A 17,242-nucleotide genomic window follows, 5' to 3' on the forward strand; every position below is an offset into this window, starting at 1 on the left:
GAGGTGAGGATAAAGGGATTGCTGTGGGGACAGAGGTAAACAGAGAGTGTAGGCCAGTGCTCTGGGCTCTGGAAAATACATTGAAGATTGCTGACATTTGCACAGAGAGAGAGAGAGAGAGAGAGAGAGAGAGAGAGAGGGAACGGGCACGTGGAACACACACTACCCTGAATTAGAGGGACAATGCTGTGTGTGTGTGCATGTGTGTGCATGCGCGCGTGTGTGTGTATGTGCGTGTGCTCGTAAGTGTGTGTGTGTGTGTGCGTGTATGTGTGTGTGTGGAAGGGGGTAGTTCCTTTAAGACTGCAGTATTCCTTACACACACAACCACCCCTCCTCAGTCTTTCTCACCCAGCTACCCCTTGATCTAAAAATAGCTACTCCACTCTCCTACAAGAGGCAGCAACCATTCTGAACCAATCAACATGCTCTGTCAAAGGCATCGGCACCCACCACCCTTTTCTGTGTCTATCCGTGTGTGTTTGTGATAGGGGGAACTCCTGACTAAAGGTAATGCAACACGAGGCAGGTGTGCCCCTCCCTCAAGTGGGATAACTGGGAGAGTGATAAAAAGGAGAGAGAGAAGAGGGGGAGAGAGAAGGAGAATGAAATACAGTGTACCCGAGAAAGAAAGAGAGAGTACGGACGAGAGAGTGTAAGGGAGAAGGAGAGTGAGATGAGCGAAGGAGAGAGAGAGAGAGACAGAGAGTGAGAGAGAGAGAGAGCGAGAGAGCGAGAGAGAAGGGAGGGAGATCTGACTGCAGTTGAAACAGGCTTCAAAGGAATATTAATGTGATCCTGTGCAGGAGCTGGAAGGGAAAGAGGGAAGGAATGCAGATGGTCGGCCATGACGCCGTGGATTCCGCTCCGCACCTATTCCCAGGTAAGCTTGCAGCTCAGGAGCATGGGAGTGGCTGGCCATTTAGACTCCTCCCCCCGACACCATCCAGCTCCTCCCCCTAAACCTACTGCAAGTCTGCTTCACTGAAGCTAAAAAAAAAAATCACAACTTCAGTTTGGGCACTGATCTCAAATCAGTTCATGCTTTTAACCGAAAAGAGTTAACGCTAGACCAGGGACAGGGAATACGGATCCCAGATCTCTAGTTACAGTCCTGCTGGGCATACACTTAGACGTGCTCACATTTCCCGATTTCCTTGTCCCAAATCTTCCATTCTATCCATCCTCAACCCCAGGACGTGGGTGCTCACATTACACCATGATTCCCATACTGATCCTGCTCTGGTAGAAAAATGCCGACACGCAAACAGCGAGCTGATTTATTAGGGGGTACATTATTATGTGGAGAAACATCAAAAAAGAGGCGCAGAATATGGACCCGCCAATGGTTGGACAGATGTAAACTATATGGAGTTTTTTATTCTACTGAGGGAATTGGAGGTTATATCTACATTTTAATATTGAAAAGGCTGCGTTCTCTCCACAGCTTCATCAATCTGTCTTCCGTTACCTCGGTCCATATGGTACGTGTTGTTGCTGCTTTCCTCTTCACCATCAACGGGCAGATTGGATTATGCTGATCGGGACGGGGAAGGAGGAGCACCCTTCTGAGAAGGAACAGGAATCTGTTCGCTCGGTCGTGTTGTCAACGAGGTAGCAAGGTGCATTGTCCAGAAACACACAACCTACAATCTCTTTTCCATAAAACATGTTCGAATTTTCAAACTAGTTTTTATTGGGAAGGCAGACAAAACGTTTTTTTGTTTAAAAAAAAATCAAAAGCCATCACTTCTTGCATGTGAAAACACAGAATCCTACTCATTATTCCACGTGATTAATTACAGTTCGTCACTTTTGCTTTGAATCAATTTCACCGTGGGCTTTGAAAGGGGGACCTGGCTCACGCCCCGAGAAGGCAGCCTGGTACCAAAACCAATGCAATCACTTTTCACCTGCTGCAATAAAACACCTACCTGGGCGACCGGATTAATCCAATCCCGTCATTGTTTTGGTTTCACATGCTGAGTGCTCATTTGCAGTAGTCATTGCCCAATCACATTGTAGCACTGCTCATACTACAAATTGCAGTTGCACAACCAACATTTCTGACATGTCAGAAAATGACAGGGACATCCGACAGGGATCTGGAGAATGAAACGGCCATCATCGGTGCGTCCATGACCCGCTCGAACTAGGTTACTTCCGACGTACTGATCCTAGCCCAAGTTCATAAGATTTCACTCCGATCATGAATATATGTCGGGGAAGGCAAAAAACGTGGCGAAGTCGGGTTGTGTATACCCGGCATAAGGGCCACTTGGAGAAGATCATAGCAGTTTTAGACCACCACTAGCAAGGCCTGCAATGATCCTGTCCGTATTCCCCATGACACACAGACAGTCCGCATCCCAACAAGTCAATGTCTTACACCCATCTACCATCCCCATCCACTGTGTAACGGCGCTCATTGTTGCCCCTAGTGGCTGGTTTCCACGTTGAGTACTGACTTGTATCACAGGTGACCTGGCTGGTCTAGACTCGCGTTCGGGCCAATTCCATTTCATTCCTGTCAGTTGAATTGGACATGGAGTTTCTCCATAGATAAGCATGGCGAGCTGATCTGTCTGCATCTGCCTGTATCTCCCTGTATGTGTCTATCTGCTCATATCGCTATGTCTGTCTGCATCTGTCTCTATGTCCCTGTATATATGTGTGTATGTGTCTGTGTGTGTGTATCATATTGTATGTGTGAGTGTCTTTGTATGTATGTGTCTACGTGCCTGTGTGTGTGTGTGTGAATGTGAATGAATGTGTCTGTCTGTCTGTCTGTCTGTCTGTCTGTCTGTCTGTCTGTCTGTCTGTCTGTCTGTCTGTGTGAGTGATTGTGTCTGTGTGTGTGTGTGTGTGTATCATATTGTATGTGTGAGTGTCTTTGTATGTATGTGTCTACATGCTTGTGTGTGTGTGTGTGTGAGTCTGTGTGAGTGTGTGTGTGTCTGTGAGTGAGTGAGTGTGTATGTGTGTGTGTATGACTGTGTGTGTGTTTGTGTGAGAGAGAGAGAGAGAGAGAGAGAGAGAGAGAGAGAGAGAGAGAGAGAGAGAGAGAGAGAGAGAGAGAGGAGAGAGAGAGAGAGAGAACTGCAAATGTGTAAGTGTAAGGAAGACAAACTAACTCGTGTTTTTGACGTTCAGTCCAAAAATCTGCTGTCAAATAGTTACTTTACACTACGATAGCAGCAACTCTCACTAGCAAGACATAACATCACAGTAACAAGCCAATCACATCACAAACACAAACATTCCTTGGACAAGAATAGCACCACTGTGAGTACAAGCACAGGCACAGTACAACAGTGTGTGTGTCTGTGAGTGAGTGAGTGAGTGTGTGTGTGTGTGACTGTGTGTCTGTGTGTCTGTGAGTGAGTGAGTGAGTGTGTGTGTGTGTGACTGTGTGTCTGTGTGTCTGTGTGAGTGTGTCTGTGTGTGTCTGTGTGAGTGTGTGTGTGTCTGTGAGTGAGTGTGTGTCTGTGTGTGAGTGTGTGTCTGTGTGAGTGTGTGTGTGTGTGTGTGTGTGTGTGTGTGTGTGTGTGTGTGTGTGTGTGTGTGTGTGTGTGTGTGTGTGTGTGTGTGTGTGTGTGTGTGTGTGTGTGTGTGTGTGTGAGAGAGTGTCTTCTAGACTATCTAGAGTGCCTGTATCTCCCCAGGCTAGCAGTAAGCGTGGGAGGAGAGCAGGAGACCGGTGCTTCAGAAGCATTATGCAGGGCGGAGCGGCTCCAATGAGAACATTGAAGTCAGCATCCACATGGGATCCAGGTGTACACTCACTTTCTAAAGGGTTAATATGAGCCCCAACACATATCAGAGAGATGGAGACAGAGTAGGAGAGGTAAAAAGAAAGGGTAAGAGATGGAAAAGAGAGGGAATGACAACAAAAGAAAGATGACTAAGAGGAGATTAAGAGAGAAAAATATAATGAGAAAAGAGAAGAAGGGAAGAGATGAAATGAGGAATAGTGATCGAGGAGTGAGAAAAAGAAAGAGATAACATTTATATAGCAGAAGAAAGGGTGAACAAGGAAAGAAGAGGAAAGACAAGAAGACTAAAAGACAAAAAGACAAAAAGACTAAAAGACTAAAAGACTAAAAAACTAAAAGAGTAAAAGACTAAAAGACTAAAATAGTAAAAGACTAAAAGAGAAAAGAAAACAAAAGAAGAGAAGAAAATATCTAATAAGAGAAGCCAAAAGGAGAGATTAGAGAAGACATCGACCCAAGGCCATATGTGTGATAGGTGATTGGTGTGGCTGGTGTGTGTGTGGTGTGGCTGGTGTGTGTGGTGTGGCTGGTGTGTGTGGTGTGGCTGGTGTGTGTGGTGTGGCTGGTGTGTGTATGGTGTGGCTGGTGTGTGTGTGTGGTGTAGCTGGTGTGTGTGTGGTGTGACTGGTGTGTGTGTGGTGTGGCTGGTGTGTGTGTGTGGTGTGGTGTGGCTGGTATGTGTGTGGTGTGGCTGGTGTGTGTGTGGTGTGGCTGGTGTGTGTGTGTGGTGTGTGTGGTGTGGCTGGTGTGTGTGTGGTGTGGCTGGTGTGTGTGTGGTGTGTGTGGTGTGGCTGGTGTGTGTGTGGTGTGTGTGGTGTGGCTGGTGTGTGTGTGGTGTGTGGGCCCAGTTAACAGGAAGGATTCATGGTGTGCTAGGATGTCCCAGCCAGTCAATCATTTCCAGGGCATAAAGCAGTCAGCTCTCATTATCTCCCAGGGAAGCCACACTAATGGGGCTTCCCCTATACCACCAAGGAACTTTCATACACACACGCGCAAGACACACACACACACACACACACACACACACACACACACACACACACACACACACACACACACACACACACACACACACACGGGCAAGAACACATATGCACGCTCATACACGCACACACACGCAAGAACAAAAACACATGCAAGAACACCCTGGCACACACACACACTCACTCTCTCTCTCTTAGAAATATAACCATTTTGAAATATAACCATTTTGAAATATAACCATTTTGAAATATAACCATTTTGAGTTCCATGTCGAACCCTCTGTGGAAAGGGTTCTACCTGCAACCAAAAGGGTTCTACCTGCAACCAAAAGGGTTCTACCTGCAACCAAAAGGGTTCTACCTGCAACCAAAAGGGTTCTACCTGCAACCAAAAGGGTTTTACCTGCAACCAAAAGGGTTCTACCTGCAACCAAAAGGGTTCTACCTGCAACCAAAAGGGTTTTACCTGCAACCAAAAGGGTTTTACCTGCAACCAAAAGGGTTCTACCTGCAACCAAAAGGGTTCTACCTGCAACCAAAAGGGTTTTACCTGCAACCAAAAGGGTTTTACCTGCAACCAAAAGGGTTTTACCTGCAACCAAAAGGGTTCTACCTGCAACCAAAAGGGTTCTACCTGCAACCAAAAGGGTTCTACCTGCAACCAAAAGGGTTTTACCTGCAACCAAAAGGGTTTTACCTGCAACCAAAAGGGTTCTACCTGCAACCAAAAGGGTTCTACCTGCAACCAAAAGGGTTCTTCAAAGGGTTCTATGGGGACAGCTGAAGAACCCTTTTAGGTTCTAGATAGCACTTTTTTTAAAGAGTGCGCAGACACAGACACAGACGCACACGCACACACACACACACACACACACACACACACACACACACACTCACACACACACAGGTCCGGATCACAACTTCAGCCACAAATCACCCTCGGCCCAGACCTTGCTCACTCTAGCTACTGCTGATGTGTGCTCCACTCTGAATAGGTCAGTCATTACTATGCAATTTTACTTGGCTGGTTTTGCTGCTCTTAATATTTTTTTGCATAGTTACCTACATGTTTCTCAATGGGTGTCACAACGGGGAACAGTAAATAGAGTCAGTTTTTTTTTTTCTCTCAAATTGAAGATGAAGTTGGATAAATGGACAATCAAACCAGGGAAAGTTTTGGGAAATAACAGCTTTTTCATCGAGACCAAATCCTGCCTATCTGGAATCTACATCAACATCCTGAATGTGCAATAAAATCAAACATATTATAATATTGTAAATTAATACAAATAGACATATCCAACATGTTTCCCTCCCATGATAAAATAATACCACAGCTAAACCCTGCTGTTGGCATCTCCACTGTCTTCTGTACTCATCTGTTTCAGTGCCAATGCCCATCCAGTGGTGGAGCACACCAGCATGGGGGTCTACCAACCACTGGATTGAAATGATATCTGCAGGTGGGAGGGCTCACACCTCCCTCAACCAATCAGTCTCCTCAGAAATGACATCACCTCCCTTCCTCCCTCTGTCTTATTGGCTTTTTCGGTGTCAAATGGAACCACTGGAGCCGGAGGCCTGGGATTAAATGGGCTTAATGATGAATCGAGGTGTGGATCCGCCCCCACTTTGTCGAGGGGTGGGAATGACATTTTACTGGGGGCATTAAATGTTTCACAACTCCCTCCTAGGGTAGAGCAGGGAGGCAGCGGTGCGACAAATACCAGCAGCGTCGTATAATTCTGTGGTGGGGTACATTTCCAAATTAATAACGGCTTGACGGTGCTGAGTAAAATATAGCAACAGCAATAACGTCAGATAACCTGATGTAGTGTAAGTCCGGCGTATCTTAGCAACCTTGTTCACTCTGAGTGGAGCAGTGGGGTAAGCAACGGGAGGACAGCGTCCATCATGAAAGACACCCGGCAGTTACACAAGCACGCAAATGTGAGCGTGAACGCACGCTGAATTGTGATGTGTGCATGCATGCACAGACACAGGCACACACAAGCAATCACTTACTGACACTCACAGATCATACGTTCTAAGACCCATCGCACACGTGTACACAGACACACACACACACACACACACACACACACACACACACACACACACACACACACACACACACACTCAGAGCCAATCTCAATTACTGTTGGCCAAGCGCGTGCGTGCGCACACGCACACCCCGGGGCTTACTGTAAGCAGCCGGGAGAAGAGAGGGGGTGTAGAGTGGAACAATAGGATCCTAATCGGCAGGGCTGCATTTCAAAGCCTCTCCCGTCTCTACAACACTGTTTCCAGATAAGATTGAAAAACGCTATTTATATCCAACTACAAGGGAAGCCAACCAATGGCTTGATTTTGGTTTATTTGAAGTCCGATCTAAATTAGGGTGCGGTGTTACGTAAGGGAGAGGAGTCAGTGCGACACTACGCTATACCTGCTACTGCGGAGGTGTAGCAACTGGAGGAGGGAATAGCCCAAACGGTAGCAGCACTGCTAGACACTCTAGCACTGCAGCTAATAGCTATTTGAACACATTTCGTTAGTGAACTACATTTCCCACATGTTCAGGCAGAATCGGTGCAGGTGTGTTGCACACGACGCTGGACCTAGGAGTCTACACACACACACACACACACACACACACACACACACACACACACACACACACTGCTCAATCAAACCCCACACTATCTTTCTCTTTCCTTCTCTCAGCAGATGTGCAGAGAGAGCTGGGCTGGTGGAGTAGCAGTCTAAGGCCCAGTCAGGGCGAAGCCAAGCCCTCCTCATCCCAAGAGAGACAGCTCCATGCTGGGCTGGGCTGTGAAGAAGAGAGGGAGTGATTGGTGGAGGGCTGGGGGGATGGAGCCCAAATCCCAACCACTTAAACATGGGTTTAAGAGTGCAATTCACACTGAAGGAGATATAGAGAGACGAGAGGGGGAGGAGACAGAAGGAGGAGAGAGGGACTGAGGGGAGAGGAGAGAATAGAGGGAGGAGAGATCAAATAGAGGAGAGGGAGGAGGAAAGACAGAGAGGAAATATGAAGGAGAGAGAGGGAGGAGACAGAAGAGAGAGGTCTGAAGAACAGAGGGGAGTGAGAGGGGAGCAGGGAAAGGAGATTGAGGGGAGGGAGAGAAAAGTGTAGAGAGGCTGTCTCAGCACCATGGAGAGCAACAGTGCCATTGAGAGATCAGCTGAGCACTGAACACGACTTAAGGGATGGGGGAGAGAAAGGAGGGCATGGAGGAGGAGAGGGGGAGGAGGAGAGGGGAGAAGGATAGGGAGAAAAAAGGAGATGGAGGGAGATAGAAGGAGAGATAATTGGAGAGAAGGAGAGATAATTGGAGAGAAAAGAGATCTTACTGGGAAAACACAGATAGCCATCCACACAAACACACACACACACACACACACACACACACACACACACACACACACACACACACACACACACACACACACACACACACACACACACACGAGAACTCGAGCACACACACTCCTTAAGTCTTTCAATGTAAGAGTGAGGACATGAAGGAGCGGTGGGTGGGGGGGGGGGGGGGGCAGAGAAGGAAGGAGAGAGAGCTAGAAAGAGAGAGGTAGAGAGGGGGATGGAGAGAGGTAGAGAGAGCGACATCTAAAGATAGGCCTAGGTAGATTCAGGGAAAGGAGAGAGAGAGGAACAGAGAAAGAGAGAAAGAGTGATTGTGCTGACCCTCAGTGTTCACCCCAGCTTCAGAGGCCTGCTCCCCCTGGCAGTCTTCACTGGAATACATAAAACATGAGAGAGACTGGGCCCCAATGTCAGGCCAGGCACTTAGTCTGCACCCTGGCACTGGAACCACACACATTAACGGCCGGATGGACAAACACACTCACACCAAAATGCACGTACACGCACACGCGCATGCAACACACGAGCGGTTGAACGGACGGATGGATGCTCTCACACACACACACACACACACACACACAAACTTGCACACACGGGCATGAACCCTCACACTCCAATCGCAATACACCGACACGCGATACACCACCCTCAAACTGACCACCGAAACACACAGAAATAGACACACTCAAACACCGACACCACACACTCACACATTCTCTCCTGTGTCACCACAACACACTCACACCGAGTCAGAACACTGTTCGCTACTCGTCTATCTCATGTATAGGCAATAGCCATACAAGTTCCTATGAGGACAGTTTCCCAGCCACAGAGGAATCCTAGTCGTGTACTAAAAATCACTTTCAAATGGAGATACTTCGTACTCAATCTCATACTTTCTCTAATTTGTATAGCCAGGACCCAATATCACCCCCCCCCCTCTTTTTAGTAATCTCTCTTTCTCTCTACTCTCCCTCTCTTCCTTAGCACTCACCTGAACCTTTTTTTATGATCATTTTGCTTAAACCCAGGCAGAGAACACAAATTCCCTGTCTTATTGATGGTTTATTAACATGACCATAAATATTGAAGAGACACTTACTAATGAAGCCACGGAGAAAAGACAATTCACAGTGCAGTGGGGGGGGGGGGGGGGGGGGGGGGAGATGGGGACTTTTTCCTCTCTTCTCCTTAATACTACTTTCATTTCTTTTTTCTTATTCAGTGTCACCACAACGCCTCCTCGACTTTCCTTTTACTGCTCTCCTCTCTTTCCCTCCCCGTCTCGTTCCTTCTTTCTCCCTCTTCTCTCTCCCTTTTCCAATCATCACTTCTGCCTCTCTTTTCTGGCCTCGCTCTCTCTCTAAGTCTCTCTTTTCCTCGTCACTGGAATCAGATCAATGTGATTGGAGGGATTGTGAATATGATCAATGTGATCAAGATCAATGTGATTGGAGGGCCCCTGGTGAATATGAATCACGCATACGAGGGAAAGTGGGAAAGGGAAAACCTAGTCAGCTGCACAACTGAACGCATTCAACCGAAATGTGTCTTCCACATTTAACCCAAACCCCTCTGAATCCCTCTGAGAGGTGGGGGCGGCTGCCTTAATCGACATCCACGTCATCGGCGCCCGGGGAACAGTTGCTGTGGTGGTCAACTGCCTTGTTCAAGGGCAGAACTGCAGATTTTTCTGCCTTGCCGGCTCGGGGGATTCGAACCAGCAAACTTTTGTTTACTGTCCCAAAGCTCCAACCGCTGGGCTACTAATAATAACTCATGGGGCTAGTATAACAAGATCAGAGCTCTGATGACGATGTGGCCATGATGATGATGACATAATAATCAATCCAGTAGAAGAGTATTGTAGGCAACCTCAGCAGTTTACCCCTTAGCATGACATTTCCATGTTGGGAGAGCCCAGGGCTAGTGGGCTAGTTCATTCTCTCATGGCATTTAGAGGGGCTGTTTGCATATTGCTCCTGTTAGTGTGCAGGGTGTGGCTCTCACTGCGTGTGTGGTGTGTTGTGTGTGTGTGTCTGTGTGTGTGTGTGTGTGTGTGTGTGTGTGTGTGCGTGCGTGCGCATACTGCACCATGTATGTATGAACAGTGCTTTTTATCCAGTCCAAGTGACCTTTGAAGAAGAGATTGTGACTGTAATGTCAAACACACTATATCTCCGGATAGATAAAAGGATACATTAAGATAAATAGCATTGACCCCTCCATTGGGAGCTGATAGTAGTGATGGAGGGGGAAAAAAACGATACAGTTGCATATCGCAATATTATTTTGAACAATATTACATCGATACTTTGACTCCAAGTATCTATTTTTATTTGTATTGGTATTTTGCTAAGTTGCGTTAGCTAGCGCTAGTCGGCTGTACCTGTCCCAAAATGCTGATGTTTTTCATCCTATAGCTTGTTCTCCATCTTCTTTTTAAATAGTGATTGATGTATTGTATCAGGCCCAATGTGGTTACTAAAGACAGATTTGAATATATTTGGCTGTTTTCAATGCATAACATTTAGATGTTGTCCCTTTTCAGGTTTAGAAGAAGTGCCTGCTAAATGCTAACTCCCTTTTGTGTAAGCTGGTAGCATAGCTAGCATTGAGAAATCAGTGGTGGTAGTCAAAGTAGTTTTTAACTGCAATGCACTTGATTGGTGATGATGACGTGTACATGTGTAGGGGTTGACATCCATACAAGCATTATATTTTGATTTTTACCTCAGCATAGTGTGAAATATAAATATAAATAATAGTCCAAATTTTTCTGGGGGGAAATGAGGAGATTCAGGCTTTTTACCCCACGGCATCTTTCCCCCTCGCGTTTCCATGGCATTGCTATTGTTTTGGTTGAGTTTCATTGACCTCTTTACCACATCTAGCGTGAGAATCACAACGCATATCGTATTGGCACCTAAGTATAGTGATAATATCGTATTGTGAGGTCCCAGGAAATTCCCAGCCCTAGCTAATACTATGTAGCAATGTAGCACAACTATCTATGCTGTTCACAGAACTATCAGGCAGTGTGCAGGACAACCCTGGGTCCACCTTAAGGACCCATATGCTTTATATGCCATAGAATTGCAATGTTGGCTGTTTTGGACTCTATTTTCATGTATTCGCCCATCATCCAACTCCACTAGTGATTGTTCTGGGTCGTATTCATTAGGCATAAAACTGAAGAGTGAGTAGCTGGTTTTGTCTAATAAGAACAGCTTCTTTTCGTTTTCCTTTCAAAAACATTTTACTACGGTGTGCCAAAATGACTATGATCCAGCACCATCGCAGCTCTATTGGTAAGCTCAGGTACTATTGTCTTATTAATGCTCCGAAGGCTCTGCGAGCGATCCTATTGATTTCTATAGGAATCTGTGGCCATTAATATTCCTGCACATTTCTGATCTCTATCCCCCACCGCATGTGTCCAGCTGTCCTCTCCTGCTAGCTAGGCTGCCAATACAGGGGAACCCACCTCTCATCAGGAACATGACGTGGTCAGTGATTTGTGCATACATATGCATGCAAACACACACAGGATACACACACAGGATACACACACAGGATACACACACACACACACACACACACACACACACACACACACACACACACACACACACACACACACACACACACACACACACACACACACACACACACACACACACACACACACACACATAGTTTAGCTCATTTAATATGACTAAAGATAAGAGTCCATAAGTGGACAGTACTTAATTAGGCTCTATTAGAAATGGATGGTTAACATTAGCTAGAAAGCCTCTCTCGACCATCGGCTTTTAGGGGCTTTAAGTGAAATACATGCATTGAGGAGCTAATCAAATCAACTATTGATTGCTCTTGCCTTGATGTGCTCCCAGCACTTCTAGGAGCCCCAAACCAATGAGAATCAGGGGTCAGGTGTTAGGGTTAAAGCTAGGGTTGGGGTCATGTGGGCTAAGGGTCAAGGTTAGGGTCAGAGTTGACCGTTTTGGGTCATTGACAGGGTCAGATATCGGGGTTACGATATGAACCCATACAGACCAGGGTAGTCATTTTGACTTGCATCAGTAGCCATGTTGGGAAAGTAAAGACCCATCCTCTGACGCAAACCCTGGGTCGTGTTCATTAGGGCACACCGAAGCAAAACACTGCATCAGAAAAACGAAGAGAGCATTTCCTATTGGACGAGTTCAGATAGGGCCTCCCCGTTTCTCTCCGTTTCGAGACGTTTTTCTTCCATTTCGTGCCTACTGAACATGACCCCGGCTTTAGTCATGATGACAGCCATGCCTCAAGAGATACAGCTGTCAAGGCGATTCAGGAGGAGGGAACACGGAGCATATTGTAAGTGACACGCTGTTCAAACGTTGTTCACTAAGTGGAACGTTGATCTGAATCCCTCCGATTTGGGCATAGGGGTGTCCGACTTGTCCCCATGTGGCGTTGGCAGTGCCAACCCCTGCCATGCTCTGGTCCACCGGTTGCCCGCCACTGCCCTCGCCGTGACAGCTCCCAGTCACTGCCCGGCGTTCCCGCAAATCCCATTTCATGCCAGAGATGTTCCAGAAAGGCAAAACAAAAGCAGATCGGCACAGCTGCGGCTCGAGCGCATTGTGCCGACAATCGACGTGAAATCAGTGGAACAAAGCAGAAAGCAGAACTCTGCTGCTGCAACCAACGATGCAGTATGCGCCATGAGAGGGTATTATGCTCATGCTGCTAGTAGAGTGTATGAGTAGTTTCTTGGAGTTAAAGTTCTACTGCATCTTGAAGGTCAACCATGCTAACTTAGTTCAGCATGAGCTGACATGTAACTGTTATTATTAAATATATGAGTAATGTGTAGTCTAATTAGGGAGGTGTGTGTGTGTGTACATGCGTGTGTGTAAATGCGTGTGTGTTCACATTTGAGAGAGAGAAATATCCAAACTCAAGTTCATCAGCAGTCAATCTAGCCAAAGAATTTCAATGATATTCTACATAGTTCTTCTGTTAGGTCCATATATGGCTCCAATCCGAGGTTGTATACGAGGGTGAAACATTTCCATTGGCTACAGAGGACAAGCAGGTAACTGGTACTTCTATCAAAATGGGGTGAGACTTACGTCATCTCTCGTGGACAGATGAAACTGTCAAGGCTCACGTAGAATGATGTGATTACGAGCAGCAGCAGTTCACGTTGTTTTGTGGGGGGGGGGGGGGGTCGTTGATTATTTGGACAGATCAGGATTGGGGCGAAGGCGGTGCTGAAAGTGGTGCTGGGATTTTCAAGCTCCTGTGCGGATGATAAATGGTTTCCACTAGATTGCACATGATAGGAGGAAGTAGCGCATGCTGTTAGCTGTCCTTAGCTGACACCACTCAACAACACTTCCCTTTGCAAAGTGAAACTACTAACCCGTTGTATTAGCTTAGTTAACCTTTTACTGCAGTGGGCTAAATCAGGGTCACACAGAGTGTTTCTTGGTAGTCCTAAACACATCTACTTTAAAACTAAAGTATTCACCTCACACACATGGTTTTGGGCTTAAAAAATGAAGACATCTGTACCATGTCAGATATAGAGTTGAAATGTATTCTATTCTGAGTTTGCATCCCGATATTACACTATATCACAGAAGACTGAAATATAACAAAACCGTTTGACATAGAAACACTGGATTTTCTGAAATACGTTTATTAATTATGAAATTATTAACATTCCACCCATGAGGCCACTAGAGGGCAATTTTCTCATTTGACTGGAGGAAAGGGCTACTAGGACCTTCCACTAACTCTAGTCTACAGGGTTTAGGCTTTGTCCTCCCCTCACTGGAAGAGCTATGCTCGCTACCCCATCACATGCTGCTAATGTGTGTGTGATGAGTATGAGTGTGTGTGATTTCCCACGACACTGGGCCTAGGAGTCTTCTCATCCCCCCCCCCCCCCACCACACACACACACACACACACACACACACACACACACACACACACACACACACACACACACACACACACACACACACACACACACAGTGCCCCGAGCCCATCTGCACTAATGAAGCAGGCTGTAAGCAGCTACCTTCATTACATTCAATCCTCTGGACGGTGTCAGCAATTACATCGCAGCTTCCCACTGTCAGAGCACAGGCTGCAGAGAGACTCTCTATCTCTCACACACATGCAAGTGTGCACGCAAACACACACAAACACACACACACACACACACAGGAGGAAACACTTGGCCTTCTTCTCAAGGCCTCTCCTTGCTGAGACAACATGCTGGGAGGAGCTCCTGTTTATCAGTGGTGGGTGTTTAGCTCTCTGGCTCATCTCCCTAAAACAGAGCAACACAGCCCCTATAGACAACTAGAACCAGGGCCCACCACAACACAGGAGAGAAGAGGAGGAGAGAGGGGGGTGGGGGGACGAGAAGTAAATGTTGTTTTTACAGAAAAGGAAGAGTAGGGTATCCCGAGGATCCCCAATAAAACTGAAGGGGGAAAGAAAAGTGAAATCTCCTGCCTGCAACACTCTCCCCTCATCATTGTAGTGACTAAAAATATCAAGATGGTCCACACCCAACATGTCAATCACAGGTGTGGTTCCCACAATCCACAACCACACGTGTGAAAGTACAGTCTGGTCCAAGGAGGGGCCAGGACCGTGTTCCAATGGTGTGATGTCCAGATGTCATGACCTGGGAGGGTTTTGCTGTAGCACACGGGGGGAAACAGGAGAAACGCTCAAGGCTCAATAATACAAGGAGGACAGGAGTGAGGAGGTAGGAAGGAGGACAAAGGGAGGAGAGAGCTCACCTTGGCCACACACGGGCCAGGTCAGCCATCAAATACACTCATTAGCGGGACGCTGCTCTCCTCTATTATTCACACCTACATGCTCCCCCTCTTCCTGCATCACTCCCTTACCTACAGGGGTACGGTAATATACAAAGACAGGGAAGGAGCGAGAAAGAGGTGGAGAAAGAGACAGCGAGGGAGAGAGATGTGAAAGAGAAAGAGAGAAAGCTGAAAAGAAAGAGAGGGGGACAGAAAAAAAAATGACAAGGCAGGTGAGGTGAGAGGTGGCGAGAGAGAGGCAGAAGCCCTGTTTATACCTTTTTACAAACATGGGTCCGTTGTCCTGATCTTGTCCACATTCTGATTGTGACCAGATTCCCAGAAATGTGTCTACACATGGTATTAAAATGTGTCTGTTATCCATCCACTGTGTCTGCATTGTGACCAGATTTCCTGGTCCCTTCCTTTATGCCAATTATTTCACAGCTATTCTTTCTAAATAATATTTATTTATTTATTGTAAGACACATATTGATATAATCAGACAATGGTGCCGCCTGTCAATGATTTTAGAGGGCAGAATAATGATGATTTAAATGGTGTCTCTGTCCAGATCTGTCTACACTTGTAAGATATCCAGACACAATGCTTGTGGGCCCAATCAGAATGTGGACAAACTCAGGACAAAGGACGCAGTTTAGAACCTGGTATAAACGGGGCTACAGAAAGAGAGAGGGAGAATAGCAGAAAGAGAGTAACAGAGAAGGAGAGTCCCTCATATCATATATGTACATTCCTACAACATTTTCAACCAACCACCATTGACAGCAATTGATTAGCAAAATTGATGTCAATATAAATGATGTATGAACATGCAAATTACCAAGATAATTACTGTCAATATTCGTAAATTATGCAGGCAATCACTGTGCTCATTCGATGGCGACTGTAGTGTAAACACACTTTGCAGGAAAAGTAATTGATTTTATTTGAAGTACTGCAACAGGACAAATATTACTGACAGAGAATAAAACAAAATGGTGCTATAGCCAAAAAGTATTCAATGGCTCGCTTTATATATATCTTCAAAAAAGGTTCTATATAGAAGCACAGTGCATTATCATTTTTAGCAGTGTGTTCAGTTCAGCCCATTTTGATTCTTCCAGAGAAATGCTAACGATTCTGGTATTTTGGGGGGGAATTTGTGTTCTACCTGTCATTTTGGTAGGTGAGAACTGAACTGGGCACATTCTTTCAACTCAGAGAAGACTAGGTGCCGTTCCTGGAATCTATCTGTTCAGAAGGTTGCAAAATCACAAAGCATTCAGATATAAACATATTTTGTAGAACAGATATGGAGCTGTTTCACTGTGTTGATGGGATGTATGCATACAGTAGCTATATTTGGGACCAGGGGTTTGTGTTTCAACCAGAGCTCACTGTTAGTGCACAAAGACCGAGAGAACATACACATGCATGCGGATGAACAAACACACACACACACTCACTCATGCACACACACACACACACACAGTTGTGTGAATAATACATCTAACGTGACAGAGTCCGGCCCATGCCTGCTACGTCAGAACACAGAGGTCCAGAGAACACACACGCCCTGCATGGTGTATCCATCTCTCCCTAGCAGCACCACAACACAATGAGGTCACACAGGCTGTTGGAGAGCTGTATTGTGTGTGTGTGTGTGTGTGTGTGTGTGTGTGTGTGTGTGTGTGTGTGTGTGTGTGTGTACAGAGGGAGTCATTAGGAAGGTGGAGGGAGACACACAAATACACACAGGACAGGAGGGCGGTGAGCTGGGAGAGCGTGTTGGAGAATGGTGTTGTCCACACCCTCAGGCAGGCCCAGATAGAGACACAATTAAAACAACATCTCTCTCTCTCACACACACACACACACACACACTCTCGATACACATGCAAAAAGGCAATAAACCCATCACAGCACGAGAAGCTTTTTAATGCTCACATTTGTGGGATTACATATTTGACAGATGTCTGTCATTCATTTTAGTTCACCCTAATCATTTTTTCTTCTTCAGATTTTCCACAAACAAATCCTTGCAAGCATTTCCCCACATCCTTATAGTACACCTCGCACCAATAATGTATATCCAAAGGCAAACCTAGAGCAAACCCTGACGGAACATCCAAACAAACCACCATAGAGGTTTGAGATATGCACACCTCCATCCCTCCTTTGGCCGGCTTGAGCCATGTCCTCCCCTGCTATCATTTGCATAGAGTGCGC

At 46.2% G+C, this 17,242-nt stretch overlaps 1 protein-coding gene across 7 annotated transcripts in view; it reads right to left on the minus strand.

Moving 5' to 3' along the window:
- LOC106571666 (gephyrin) overlaps window positions 1-17,242 on the minus strand; it is a 100,266-nt gene that overhangs the window by 79,086 nt on the left and 3,938 nt on the right. The window lies entirely within an intron of this gene.

This window comes from Salmo salar, chromosome 15 (assembly GCF_965601325.2).
Source record: "Salmo salar chromosome 15, fSalSal1, whole genome shotgun sequence".
NCBI classification, from domain to species: Eukaryota; Metazoa; Chordata; class Actinopteri; order Salmoniformes; family Salmonidae; genus Salmo; species Salmo salar.